The following is a 14384-nucleotide window of genomic DNA, read 5'->3' as shown; positions in this document are numbered from 1 at the left end:
AATCCATTAAGGAATGCAGTTTTGTTTATCCATTTGCCATATTTCATAAAATGCGGCAATTGCTAACATGATTCGGACAGACTTAAGCATAGATACGAGTGAGAAACTCTCATCGTAGTCAACATCTTGAACTTGTCGAAAACCTTTTGCGACAATTCTAGCTTTGTAGATAGTGACACTACTATCAACATCCGTCTTCCTCTTGAAGATCCATTTATTCTCAATGACTCGCCGATCATTGGGCAAGTCAATCAAAGTCCATACTTTGTTCTTATACATGGATCTCATCTCAGATTTCATGGCCTCAAGCCATTTTGCGGAATCTGGGCTCATCATCGCTTCCTCATAGTTCGTAGGTTCGACATGGTCTAGTAACATAACCTCCAGAAGAGGATTACTGTACCACTCTGGTGCGGATCTTACTCTGCTTTACCTACGAGGTTTGCTAGTAACTTGATTTGAAGTTACATGATCATCATCATTAACTTCCTCACTAATTGGTGTAGGAGTCACAGGAATAGATTTTTGTGATGAACTACTTTCCAATAAGGGAGCAGGTACAGTTACCTCATCAAGTTCTACTTTCCTCCCACTCACATCTTTCGAGAGAAACTTCTTCTCTAGAAAGGATCCATTCTTAGCAACAAATGTCTTGCCTTCGGATCTGTGATAGAAGGTGTACCCAACTGTCTCCTTTGGGTATCCTATGAAGACACATTTCTTCGATTTGGGTTTTGAGCTTATCAGGATGAAACTTTTTCACATAAGCATCGCAACTCCAAAATTTTAAGAAACGACAACTTTGGTTTCTTGCCAAACCACAGTTCATAAGGCGTCGTTTCAACGGATTTCGATGGTGCCCTATTTAACGTGAATGTAGCTGTCTCTAATGCATAACCCCAAAACGATAGTGGTAAATTGGTAAGAGAGATCATAGATTGCACTATATCCAATATAGTATCGGTTATGACGTTCGGACACACCATTATGTTGTGGTGTTCCCGGTGGCATGAATTTGTGAAACTATTCCACATTGTTTTAACTGAAGGCCAAACTCGTAACTTAAATACTCTTCTCCATGATTAGATCGTAGAAACTTTATTTTCTTGTTACGATGATTTTCTGCTTCACTCTGAAATTATATGAACTTTTCAAATGTTTCAGACTCTTGTTTCATTAAGTAGATATACCCATATCTACTCAAATCATCTGTGAAGGTCAGAAAATAATGATACCTGCTACGAGCCTCAATATTCATCGGACCACATACATCTGTATGTATGATTTCCAACAAATCTGTTGCTCTCTCCATAGTTCCGGAGAACGGCGTTTTAGTCATCTTGCCCATGAGGCACGGTTCGCAAGCATCAAGTGATTCATAATCAAGTGATTCCAAAGTCCCATCAGTATGGAGTTTCTTCATGCGCTTTACACCAATATGACCTAAACGGCAGTGCCACAAATAAGTTGCACTATCATTATTAACTTTGCATCTTTTGGCTTCATTATTATGAATATGTGTATCACTACGATCGAGATCCAACAAACCATTTTCGTTGGTGTGTATGACCATAAAAGGTTTTTATTCATGTAAACAGAACAACAATTGTTCTCTAACTTAAATGAATAATCGTATTGCAATAAACATGATCAAATCATATTCATGCTCAACGCAAACACCAAATAACACTTATTTAGTTTCAACACTAATCCCGAAAGTATAGGGAGTGTGCGATGATGATCATATCAATCTTGGAACTACTTCCAACACACATCGTCACCTCGCCTTTTACTAGTCTCTGTTTATTCTGCAACTCCCGTTTTCGAGTTACTACTCTTTAGCAACTGAACCAGTATCAAATACTGAGGGGTTGCTATAAACACTAGTAAGTACACATCAATAACATGTATATCCAATATACCTTTGTTCACTTTGCCATCCTTCTTATCCACCAAATACTTGGGGCAGTTTCGCCTCCAGTGACCAGTCCCTTTGCAGTAGAAGCACTTAGTCTCAGGCTTAGGTATAGACTTGGGCTTCTTCACTTGAGTAGCAACTTGCTTGCCGTTCTTTTTGAAGTTCCCCTTCTTCCCTTTGCCTTTTTCTTGAAACTAGTGGTCTCGTCAACCATCAACACTTGATGTTTTTCTTGATTTCTACCTTCGTCGATTTCAGCATCACGAAGAGCTCGGGAATTACTTTCGTCATCCCTTGCATATTATAGTTCATCACGAAGTTCTACTAACTTGGTGATGGTGACTAGAGAATTCTGTCAATCACTATTTTATCTGGAAGATTAACTCCCACTTGATTCAAGCGATTGTAGTACCCAGACAATCTGAGCACATGCTCACTAGTTGAGCGATTCTCCTCCATCTTTTAGCCATAGAACTTGTTGGAGACTTCATATCTCTCAACTCGGGTATTTGCTTGAAATATTAACTTCAACTCCTGGAACATCTTATATGGTCCATGACGTTCAAACGTCTTTGAAGTCCCGATTCTAAGCCGTTAAGCATGGTGCACTAAACTATCAAGTAGTCATCATATTGAGCTAGCCAAACGTTCATAACGTCTGCATCTGCTCCTGCAATAGGTTTGTGACCTAGCGGTGCATCAAGGACATAATTTTTCTGTGCAGCAATGAGGATAATCCTCAGATCACGGATCCAATCCGCATCTTTGCTACTAACATTTTTCAACATAATTTTTCTCTAGGAACATATCAAAAATAAACACAGGGAAGCAACAACGCGAGCTATTGATCTACAACATAATTTGCAAAGTACTATCAGGACTAAGTTCATGATAAATTTAAGTTCAATTAATCATATTACTTAAGAACTCCCACTTAGATAGACATCTCTCTAATCATCTAAGTGATTACGTGATCCAAAGCAACTAAACCATGTCCGATTAATACGTGAGATGGAGTAGTTTCAATGGTGAACATCACTATGTTGATCATATCTACTATATGATTCACGCTCGACCTTTCGGTCTCTGTGTTCCGAGGCCATATCTGTACATATGCTAGGCTCGTCAAGTTTAACCTGAGTATTCCGCGTGTGCAACTGTTTTGCACCCGTTGTATTTGAACGTAGAGCCTATCACACCCGATTAACACGTGGTGTCTCAGCACGAAGAACTTTTGCAACGGTGCATACTCAGGGAGAACACTTTTATCTTGAAATTTTAGTGAGAGATCATCTTATAATGCTACCGTCAATCAAAGCAAGATAAGATGCATATAGGATTAACATCACATGCAATCAATATAAGTGATATGATATGGCCATCATCATCTTGTGCTTGTGATCTCCATCTCCGAAGCACCGTGCTTGTGATCTCCATCTCCGAAGCACCGTCATGATCACCATCGTCACCGGCGCGACACCTTGATCTCCATCGTAGCATCGTTGTCGTCTCGCCAACTTATTGCTTTTACGACTATCGCTACTGCTTAGTGATAAAGTAAAACTATTACATGGCGATTGCATCTCATACAATAAAGCGACAACCATATGGCTCCTGCCAGTTGCCGATAACTCGGTTACAAAACATGATCATCTCATACAACACATTATATCACATCATGTCTTGACCATATCACATCACAACATGCCCTGCAAAAACAAGTTAGACGTCCTCTACTTTGTTGTTGCAAGTTTTACGTGGCTGCTACGGGCTTAGCAAGAACCGTTCTTACCTACGCATCAAAACCACAACGATAGTTTGTCAAGTTGGTGCTGTTTTAACCTTCACAAGGACCGGGCGTAGCCACACTCGGTTCAACTAAAGTGAGAGAGACAGACACCCGCCAGTCACCTTTAAGCAACGAGTGCTCCGAACGGTGAAACCAGTCTCGCGTAAGCGTACGCGTAATGTCGGTCCGGGCCGCTTCATCTCACAATACCGCCGAACCAAATTATGACATGCTGGTAAGCAGTATGACTTATATCGCCCACAACTCACTTGTGTTCTACTCGTGCATAGCATCAACGCATAAAACCAGGCTCGGATGCCACTGTTGGGGAACGTAGTAATTTCAAAAATTTCCTACGCACACGCAAGATCATGGTGATGCATAGCAACGAGAGGGGAGAGTGTTGTCCACGTACCCTCGTAGACCGACAGCGGAAGCGTTATCACAACGCGGTTGATGTAGTCGTACGTCTTCACGATCCGACCGATCAAGTACCGAACGCACGGCACCTCCGAAGTTCTACACACGTTCAGCTCGATGACGTCCCTCGAACTCCGATCCAGCCGAGTGTTGAGGGAGAGTTTCGTCAGCACGACGGCGTGGTGACGATGATGATGTTCCACCGAAGCAGGGCTTCGCCTAAGCTCCGCGACGGTATTATCGAGGTGTAATCTGGTGGAGGGGGGCACCGCACACGGCTAAAATATCGTATATCAAGTGTGTCCATGGGGTGCCCCCTGCCCCCGTATATAAAGGAGCAAGGGAGGAGGAGGCCGGCCCTAGGAGGGGGCGCACCATGTGTGGAGTCCTACTAGGACTCCCTAGTCCTAGTAGGATTCCACCTCCCATGTGGAATAGGAAAAGAGGAAGGGAAAAAGAGAAGGAAGGAAGGGGGCGCCCCCCTTCCCTAGTCCAATTCGGACCAGACCAAGGGGAGGGGTGCGGCCACCCTTGAGGCCCTTTTCCTTCTTTCCCGTATGGCCCAATAAGGCCCAATACGTATTCCCGTAACTCTCCGGTACTCCGAAAAATACCCGAATCACTCGGAACCTTTCCGAAGTCCGAATATAGTCGTCCAATATATCGATCTTTACATCTCGACCATTTCGAGACTCCTCGTCATGTCCCCGATCTCATCCGGGACTCCGAACTCCTTCGGTACATCAACATACATAAACTCATAATAAAACTGTCATCGTAACTTTAAGCGTGCGGACCCTTTGGGTTCGAGAACTATGTAGACATGACCGACACACCTCTCCGGCCAATAACCAATAGCGGGACCTGGATGCCCATATTGGCTCCCACATATTCTACGAAGATCTTTATCGGTCAGACCGCATAACAACATACGTTGTTCCCTTTGTCATCGGTATGTTACTTGCCCGAGATTCGATCGTCGGTATCTCGATACCTAGTTCAATCTCGTTACCGGCAAGTCTCTTTACTCGTTCCATAATACATCATCCCGTAACTAACTCATTAGTCACAATGCTTGCAAGGCTTATAGTGATGTGCATTACCGAGTGGGCCCAGAGATACCTCTCCGACAATCGGAGTGACAAATCCTAATCTCGAAATACGCCAACCCAACAAGTACCTTTGGAGACACCTGTAGAGCACCTTTATAATCACCCAGTTACGTTGTGACGTTTGGTAGCACACAAAGTGTTCCTCCGGTAAACGGGAGTTGCATAATCTCATAGTCATAGGAACATGTATAAGTCATGAAGAAAGCAATAGCAACATACTAAACGATCGGGTGCTAAGCTAACGTAATGGGTCATGTCAATCACGTCATTCTCCTAATGAGGTGATCCCGTTAATCAAATGACAACTCATGTCTATGGCTAGGAAACATAACCATCTTTGATTAACGAGCTAGTTAAGCAGAGGCATACTAGTGACACTCTGTTTGTCTATGTATTCACACATGTATTATGTTTCCGGTTAATACAATTCTAGCATGAATAATAAACATTTATCATGATATAAGGAAATATATATAATACTTTATTATTGCCTCTAGGGCATATTTCCTTCACCGCCGACCTTGCCGCCCCAGCTGCCGCGAAGGTGTTTGACGCTGGTTGATCACCTCGAGGAGTTCAGCAAGCGCTTCCCCACCTTACAGCTCGAGAACGAGCTGTTTGTGCAAGCGGGGAGAAGTGTTATGACCGGCATAGGAGCTTAGCCCAGTGGGTTATGGCCCAAGTATCTTAATTAGGGGCTTAGCCCAATTATCTTATCGTATTAGGATCGTTTGCTTAGGAGTCAAGTAAACCTCTCTATATAAGGAGAGGAGATGTATCAATCTAATCAAGCAAGAAGCAATCATAATTTGCTCGGCTTCCCTTAGGGAGCCGGGAGACCTAAACCCTAGCCGCCTCCTGCCTTCGCCGCCGCTGCTCCCCGTCGCAAGGACGGCGCCACGCCGCCGGCCGCCGCGCACCAGCCCTCGTCCTCCCCCCTCCTTCCCCTACAACCTACGCCCTAGATCCGATAGGGCCCTACCTCCTACCACAAACTAGGGTCATATCTTGATTAACTTATAGAAAATGGTCAAAACACGAAATTTTGCCGCGTACTACCTGCTCACCTCATCACTCAGCTGTAGCAAAGTGTGTGCGCTGGACGTTGGTGTTCATGCATAGGGCCACTACTTCTTTCAGGCGTAGATCAGCGAGACCAATGTGATTTACTTCTTTCACACGTAGATCAGCGTGAGCTCGGTGATTGTTATGTGTACTTGAAACACATACCGGACACAATCTTTGTAGGGGTTGCTTTAATCCAAACGAGAAAATCGACCGAAACTAAAATAGATTTCAGGTGACAGAAAAATAGCAAAATGATTTATTTATTTTGTGAAATGCAAAAAAATTAAATATAAATCGCATTTTGAGTAAGCACAAATAGAAACCCATTAACCCAGTATGTGGTGGACTGAGGCAACAACAAAGCACAAGCCAAAACCGTTAACCTGGCAACCAAAAGAAGAAAAAGGGTAGTCGCACGAAATTCTAATACTTGGGATAAGTTCGATTTTGCACCATCCAACAAGAAAATGAACATGCATCAAATCATAATCGACTTGCACCAAAATTTTCCTCTATCGATTATTTTAGAGGAGCAGTCGACCCTATGCAACCAAACACAAAAGGCCACCAGATACTTGGGCTTGGTTCACAAATTAGAAATTAACTCGATACCTAGTAAGACACAAGATAAAAACAAAAATAAATGTACAAAAATAAAAATATAAAGTTTTCTAATAAAGAATGAATTAATGGCATTGATAATACCCTTTAAGAAAAAGAAAATAAAAAATTTTGCACACAACTTACACACAAATTTTGGCTTTTTTTAATATGCTAGATAAAACATATAATAGTTGAATTTTTACATGACAAAGTTTTATAAGAAGGAATGAATTAGTGGCATTGGTATTACCCTTAAAGAAAAAGAAACTGCAAAAAAACTATAAAATCAAAATGATGAAGTTTCCTAAGAAAAAAATGAATTTGTGGTGTTGGAATGACCGTTTAAGAAAAAATTAATTAAATTATAAAAAACTTGCAGACAACTTTGCCCTAAAAATGCACTTTTTTAATATCAATTTATCAAAGAGTAAATATTGAATAGTGTGATTTTAGCACTCTAGCATAATTTACACACATATTATAGAGTACTTACATCTATACTTAAGCATCAATTAACAAAGACATATATCAAAATAAAACATAAACTTGGGCCTTTACAACCACAAAACAGAAGCCCGCCAGATATATAGGCTTGGTTTGAAACATAACCTAAACTGAACCAACACCTAGTAAGACACATGAGAAAAATGAAAATAAAAAAATAAAGAAAAACAAAAAATGAAGTTTTCTAAGAAAGAATGAATTAATGACTATGTATTACCATTTAAGAAGAAAGAAACTAAACGATAAACAAATAATGACAAAATTGCACATAATTTACAAAGAAATTATGTTTTTGTAATTTTCAAGAATCAGCATATAATAGTGCAATTTTCACAAAATATAAGTTTTGTAAGAAGATCCAAATTAGTGGCATTGGTGTTACCCTTAGAAAAAATGATGAGCAAATTAGCGGCATTGGTATTACCCTTAGAAGAAGAAAATAAAATTAAAATAATGAAATAATGAGGTTTTCTAAGGAATAATGAATTAGTGGCTTTGATGCTACCCTTTAAGAAGAAAAAAAAACTAAAACAAATGATGAAGAAATTGGCACACAATTACACATAATTCTTTTTTTTATAATATGCAAGAATAAGCATATAATAGTGATATATTTAAAAGGAATTTTCCTAAGAAAAAATATATTATTGGAATTGGTATTACCATTAAAGAAGAAAGAAAACAAAACAAAATATAAATAATGAAGTTTTGTGAGAAAGAATGAATTAGTTGCTTTGCTAATGGCCTTTAGGAAGAACGAAATTGAAATATTAACTAAAGAGAAATCTGAATAATAAAGTTTTCTAAGAAAGAATGAATTAGTGACATTAGTATTTCCCTTTAAGAAGAAATAAAATGAAAACCGATGAATAAATAATTAAAATATTTGCTCATAATTTACATGGAAATTGCGCTTTTTATAATATGCAGAAATAAGCATATAATAGTGGAATTTTCACACACAAAAAAAAGTTTCCTAAGAAGGAATGAATTAGTGGCATTGGTATTGCCCTTAAGGAAGAAAGAAGATGGAAATAAAAACTAAAATAGAATCAAAATAATGAAGTTTTCTAAAAAATAATTAATTAGTGAATTTGGTATTACCCTTTAAATAGAAACAAAATGAAATAAAAACGAAAATAAAATAAATTAATTTGGTTTTCCAAGGAAGAATGAATTAATGGCATTGGTATTGCCGTTAAGAAGAAAGAAAATAAAAAAATTAAAACAAACAATGAAAAAATGTGCACACAATATATACAAAAAATCCACTTTTCAAAATATGCAAGAATAAGCATATAGCGATGGAATTTATTAATGCAAGAATAAGCAAGCATTGGCAACTACTAAGAATTTATTAAGGTAAAACACACCCAGAGCATTAAGATCTATGAGTCTTCTTTATCCCATATGCATAAACTCCCATACTCGGGTACGGTAATATCTGTCACTCACGACTATAGAGTGGAATAACACTAGCCAAATCATTATCACTCACGCGCTTCTGACCTGTCAGTGGATCAGGGTCAGATGGGCCGGTCAGTGATGACTATAATAACAGACGGGCTAGCCGTCTAGTGCTAACTATCCTAAGGGCCGCAAGCTGAAGCATATCAGTGAAAGGCTGTAGACATGTGGCCGGTTAGTGATGTAAAAAATTTGTCTGGCAGCTTGGGGGCTGCGCTGCTAATGCAAATCCGTTCCTAAATATAAGTCTTTTTAAAGATTCCATTACAAACTACATACATACGGATATAGTAGACATATTTTAGAGTGTAGATTCACTCCTTTTGCTCCGTATGTAGTTCATAGTGGAATCTCTAAAAAGACTTATATTTAAGAACGGAGGGAGTACAACATATACACATATACAAAAGACAACATCAATACAAATAATTTAAATGTTCCATTACATATACACATACACATACAAAATCGTTTACATTTAATTTCATGGCCTACACATACATTGCATTGGGTATCCTCGTCCCGCTCCGGCCTGCGAGGCTCGTGGAGGAAAAGGGAAGAGGACGACAAGAGAAACAGAGGACTCCAAAGACGGTGGCATAGAGAGAGAAAATGATATTATGAGCTCGTACATGTATTGTTCAGTCTTTCATATATATTGGCATGTCGACTTTACCATATCTTCAAAACTGTAATAATATAAGTTCAGTTTAAATTGATTATGATACTTATAATTGTTTCAACACAACTTTGATATTTTTTCCTATTTGAAACGTTGAATTTTTTTTACTGGTCCATCTATTATATACAAAAAGTACTTTACAGGCTAACCAAAAAAGGGAATTATGCTAGAAATTACCACAAAAATTAGAAACATCTAGCCATTTATTTAATAGAGTAAAAAATTACAGCCGTCCGATCTAAGCAAAGGAAAATTAATTACCCACCTTTGCCCTTACATATCCTACCAATTCACTAAAAAAAACTCTTCCCTAAAAAAACATCTTAGGTCCATATCCCTTCACGTTCCTAACTGAATATTAAAAAACTCATGCCTCTATCTCTTCACGTTTCTACCTGAATAGTAATTGATCGTTTCCCTAAAAAACACCTCACGTCCATATCTCTTCACGTTCTCCTCACGTCCATATCTCTTCACGTTCTTGGATTGAGGATGCATCGTCGCGTTTGTTCCGTCGAAAGAAATCGCCAAGACGTTCCGTCCAAAGAAGCCGCCAAGATGTTCTGTCGATCAAGATCGATCCGATATGTTCCGCCGATCAAGATCGATCCGATCGTAGCCGGCCAAAGCAAAGAAGCCGCCAAGATGTTCCGCCGATCAAGATCGATCCGATCGTAGCCGGCCAAAGCAAGATCGCATACCTAAGCCTACAAGTGTGCACGCACACGTGCTGCACCCAGACAAATTCAATCAAGCAGCTTGCTTGCTTGTACGTGTGATAAATTGATCAAGCATGTTTAAAAACTAACTGCATATCAGCGCCATCGGCCACGAAGACATGCAGCATGCACATGGCCAACTAATGGAGCTTGGCAACCTGTAGATACATATTCTAGCTAGCACATCTCTTCCTTTTGATTAATGTTTCAATTTTGGCTGTACCATGACCGTAAGCCCTCTCTAAACCTTGCATTGCCTCAATGTTTCAGCCCTATGTTCTTCCCCCTCTCTGGTCTTGAATCAATGGATCCAAAGAAAAGAAGGACGACAAGCAGATATGGCTGGAAGGCACATGCCGACCCCTCCGAGGTGGCTCACACAACGACAAGCAGCATGAGCCACAGCCAAATCCAAAGCTAACGTAGGTACTTGATCGATTCTCTCAGACCATCCAGGCCTTTTGTTTTCTGCTCTTCAACTCTTTTTTTGTTACCATAATTGTTCTATTCATTAGTTGTTAACAAAACACACATAGAAGTTGATACTCGATGCCAAAATATACATAAGCATCATCAAGTTGATTCTTTTGTCACATGCATGGTACATGAAAGGAGAATATGCATCAGACAATAAAGTATTGGTTCCTGGCCATTAGTGTCCATGAACATCTCAGCCAATAGAATTTTCTAGCCAAAATGTTGATTACTGTGCCTTTCTTAATCAAACTTCGGAATAGCTATTTTCTGGTCAACAATCACGGTTGTCCCATAACCATCTTCTAATCCTTTTGCACCTGCACATATCTTAGTGCTCAAATCAGATAACTTTTAGTATCTACTACTCCCTCCGTTCCAAAATAGATGACTCAACTTTATACTAACTTTAGTACAAAGTTAGTACAATGTTGGGTCATCTATTTTGGAACGGAGGGAGTACATAGGAATAGTAATTTCACAGTCACCTGACAAATATCAAAATTATAATTGACCTCTTTGGCTCAAGGTCTGCATGATGACATGGAGAAAACAAGCAGTGTTCGCTTGTGACACAATAAGCACTGTTTTCTTGATCTTAAACATTGGTGGTTGTTGCCTCCTTTCTATTTTCTACGGTATCTTGATTGTCTGCTTATGAAGTACATAATATAGCCAGATAAACTTTTATATAAAAACTACATAATTAAAATGCATCTCACTTCGTGGTTACACCCGATCTGCTAGAAACTAACAGCGATAAACCTTTTGGACTGAGGGTAAAGCATTCTTCATGTGATTCTGCTTGTCTCATTGTCAAAGTTCACACCATGCAAATATACAATTGAAGGGAAGAATAAATTAGGTCCTGCAACTGATAAAGAATAGTCCACAGAACACCGTCAAGCAACCTTGGCTGAACACTGAAACTCCTCTCCTACTAACGGCACCTCCCGAAAGACGTCACAAACAAGTCCTTTAGTTTTTCTCCTCTATAAATTCGAAAGAATTTCTACAACTGAGGTTTTGGACCAGGCCAGTTCTAAAATTTTGGAGGATTGAACTATTACCCTCTGTTATTCTAAGACATGTGCCCACTCAGCTGACCACCAGCCCGGCTTAATCGTCTTCACCATGACAGCAAACTTCAAACATCAGCGAGATTTATGTTCTTTTGCTAGAGTAAGTTATTCAAATTATGTAAGCAATTTTAAAGTTATGTATATAACTTTTTACATTACTTTTACATGGTTAAATTCTTTCAGTTGTGAGAAGATAGGGATCACTCTATGGGCAAATTTTTTTGGAAGTATGGTTAATGGAGGTTTTGCACAAACAAACGATCATAATTGTCACTACAAAATTTATCAAAAAAATAAAAGTTCAGAGTTCTCACTATTGATTTATTTTGCATATGTTACTCATCTTAATATTTAATTCTGCAAATTCTATTGATATTACTTCTTCCTTTCTCATATGTACTTAGATTTATTTTAGCCTCAAAGAATTAAAAAATAGGCTTTTGTTTATAATAACAATAGATGTGAAAATCATAGTAAAAAAACAATAGATGTGAAAAGGACGCGTACTCAATTGAAGATGTACATTTGTAACATGTCTGCTCCGCATAACCATTCCGGAAAATGAACACATCCTTATGATAGACCTGCACCTCTCCAACTCGGACTTTCACTTTTTTGCTCTTCATATTCAATGAATGACTACAAACATGAGGACAAACACTTGGTAGAAACAGCAAATAAATGAGACCAAACAATTTGCTATCTAAAGAAGTGCTCAAACTATAATACAGAAAGGAATGAAGCTGCTAATAACCAAAAGAACTAATTTTTAAGGGGGGCTACACTATTAACCTACTAACTAGCAGCAACAATGGACTGTATGACTGTTGGAATCTCCATTGTACAGCAGGACTAAATGGCCAGGATAGAAAAACTCGGTAGTGCTTTACACATATTCTGCTTCACAGCATCAAACATGGAGAGCCAGAATCGATTTCAGTCAACTAATCATGCATTATCAATTTTATACTCTAATGTACCATTATCCATTGTCTATTTGGGAATTTACTACATAAGAGTGGTCCATGCACTCAGGCCAAGTGCATGTATACAGTACAATTATTGGTACAAACCAAAGGAATTGGTCAGATAGAAACAAAGATTTTTCAAAAAGAGCACATGCAAGTAGATGGGTGTTGGCTTGAACTTTCGCCAGGGTAGAGGCCATCTCGATCGCAGTGAACTAGATGGATAACACTGCCTTTTATACATTATATATGATCATAGGTACATGAAGGAAAAAAGTACACTGCAGACTACCTTCAAAATAATAACTCACTTACCTATGATAACAAGATATGACAGGACGGAGATGGTCAACTACTCCGGATAAGTACTGGAAAGATGCATCAACATTTTATGGAAATAGTTCAGTAATACCAAACATCAATCGACATTCTACATCATCTGATATTTTAAGCTTATTATGTAGTCAACCCAATGTTGAGAGCATCAGATCATCGTTATGTTTCATATGTAGAATGCAATCAAACCTAATTTTACTAAGTTATTAAAATAAATTTGTCTTTGGGAAATATTAAAACTACAGCTAATCACAAATACATTGTACACTAATCACAAACTGCGATTCCGGTCTCAGGCCCTGAAAAAAGTGGACGGCGCATAAACTAATTAACAATTTGCCTTAAGCTGTGTTGGGCATCCAGACTTACTACTATCTCATTTCAATAGCAGTCAACATATACCATTTGTCACTGTTAAGAAATAAAGAAATACCTTAAAGTATATTGGTTCAGTAGACAGAAAAAGGAAAATGGAGAGGGGGCACCTGAAGGTGGAAGAATGCGATGCTGAAGCGGGGTTGTGGCTGTCGAGGATGAAGACGATGCGTCAGCGTGCTCGCTTGGGGACAGCAACGACGCCTCCGGTCCGGCGCTCGGGGACGGAGATAACACCCCCAGGATCCCCACAACCACAATCTGCAAGAGCTAAGGGGAACGAGATCCACACCTTCATCGCATCAATGGAAGCCGACGGCCGTCGTGTTCGACGAGCTCGAATCCTCCCTCAGGCAGCTGACATCAGGGCCCTGCTACCCGTTGACGGCCCGGGAGATCGACGAGGCACGCGGGCAGCCAAACTATGCGCAGTCCCAGCCACGAGGTGTGTGAGGACCACGAAGTATGAGAGCAGACCGAGGGGAGCTTCGAGGTGATCCTCACATATGCGATGCGGCGGACCCAGGCTGGCTCATCCTTTTACATGGCTGGGAGCTCCCGAGAAGAAAAGAAGACTTTTTTCCCCACGGTGTTCCAAGTTCAAGAGGACTTTTTTTGGAAAGGGAGAAGACAAGAACACTCGAGAAAGGACAAAATGAAGGTTCATGTTGGTGGGAACCTGTAGCCGCACTACGATTTTTTATGTACATGTAGCCACTCCACGTGTTGATAATCTGGATAGTTGTTAGATGGAACTTTGCTTAGGTGAAAAGATTAGACAACAATGGTACTACTTACGGTGTAGTACGTGTTTAACTTAACTCAATCAAATGTCTATCAAACACCACTAAAGAAACAAATGTCTAT

General features: G+C 39.5%; 1 long non-coding RNA gene across 1 annotated transcript; it reads right to left on the bottom strand.

The window, feature by feature from the left end:
* Window positions 1-10821: 10821 nt before the first annotated feature.
* Window positions 10822-14063, bottom strand: LOC120967983 (uncharacterized). Its single transcript, XR_005761866.2, has 2 exons — window positions 13628-14063; window positions 10822-13174 (listed from the first exon to the last, which is right to left on the bottom strand). It is a non-coding gene; the product is annotated as an uncharacterized lncRNA (long non-coding RNA).
* Between the last annotated feature and the right edge of the window lie 321 nt (window positions 14064-14384).

Source organism: Aegilops tauschii, chromosome 7 (genome assembly GCF_002575655.3).
Source record: "Aegilops tauschii subsp. strangulata cultivar AL8/78 chromosome 7, Aet v6.0, whole genome shotgun sequence".
Classification (NCBI taxonomy): domain Eukaryota; kingdom Viridiplantae; phylum Streptophyta; class Magnoliopsida; order Poales; family Poaceae; genus Aegilops; species Aegilops tauschii.
Note: the sequence above shows the minus strand (reverse complement) of the source record. Positions and strands in the feature narration are given on the sequence as shown.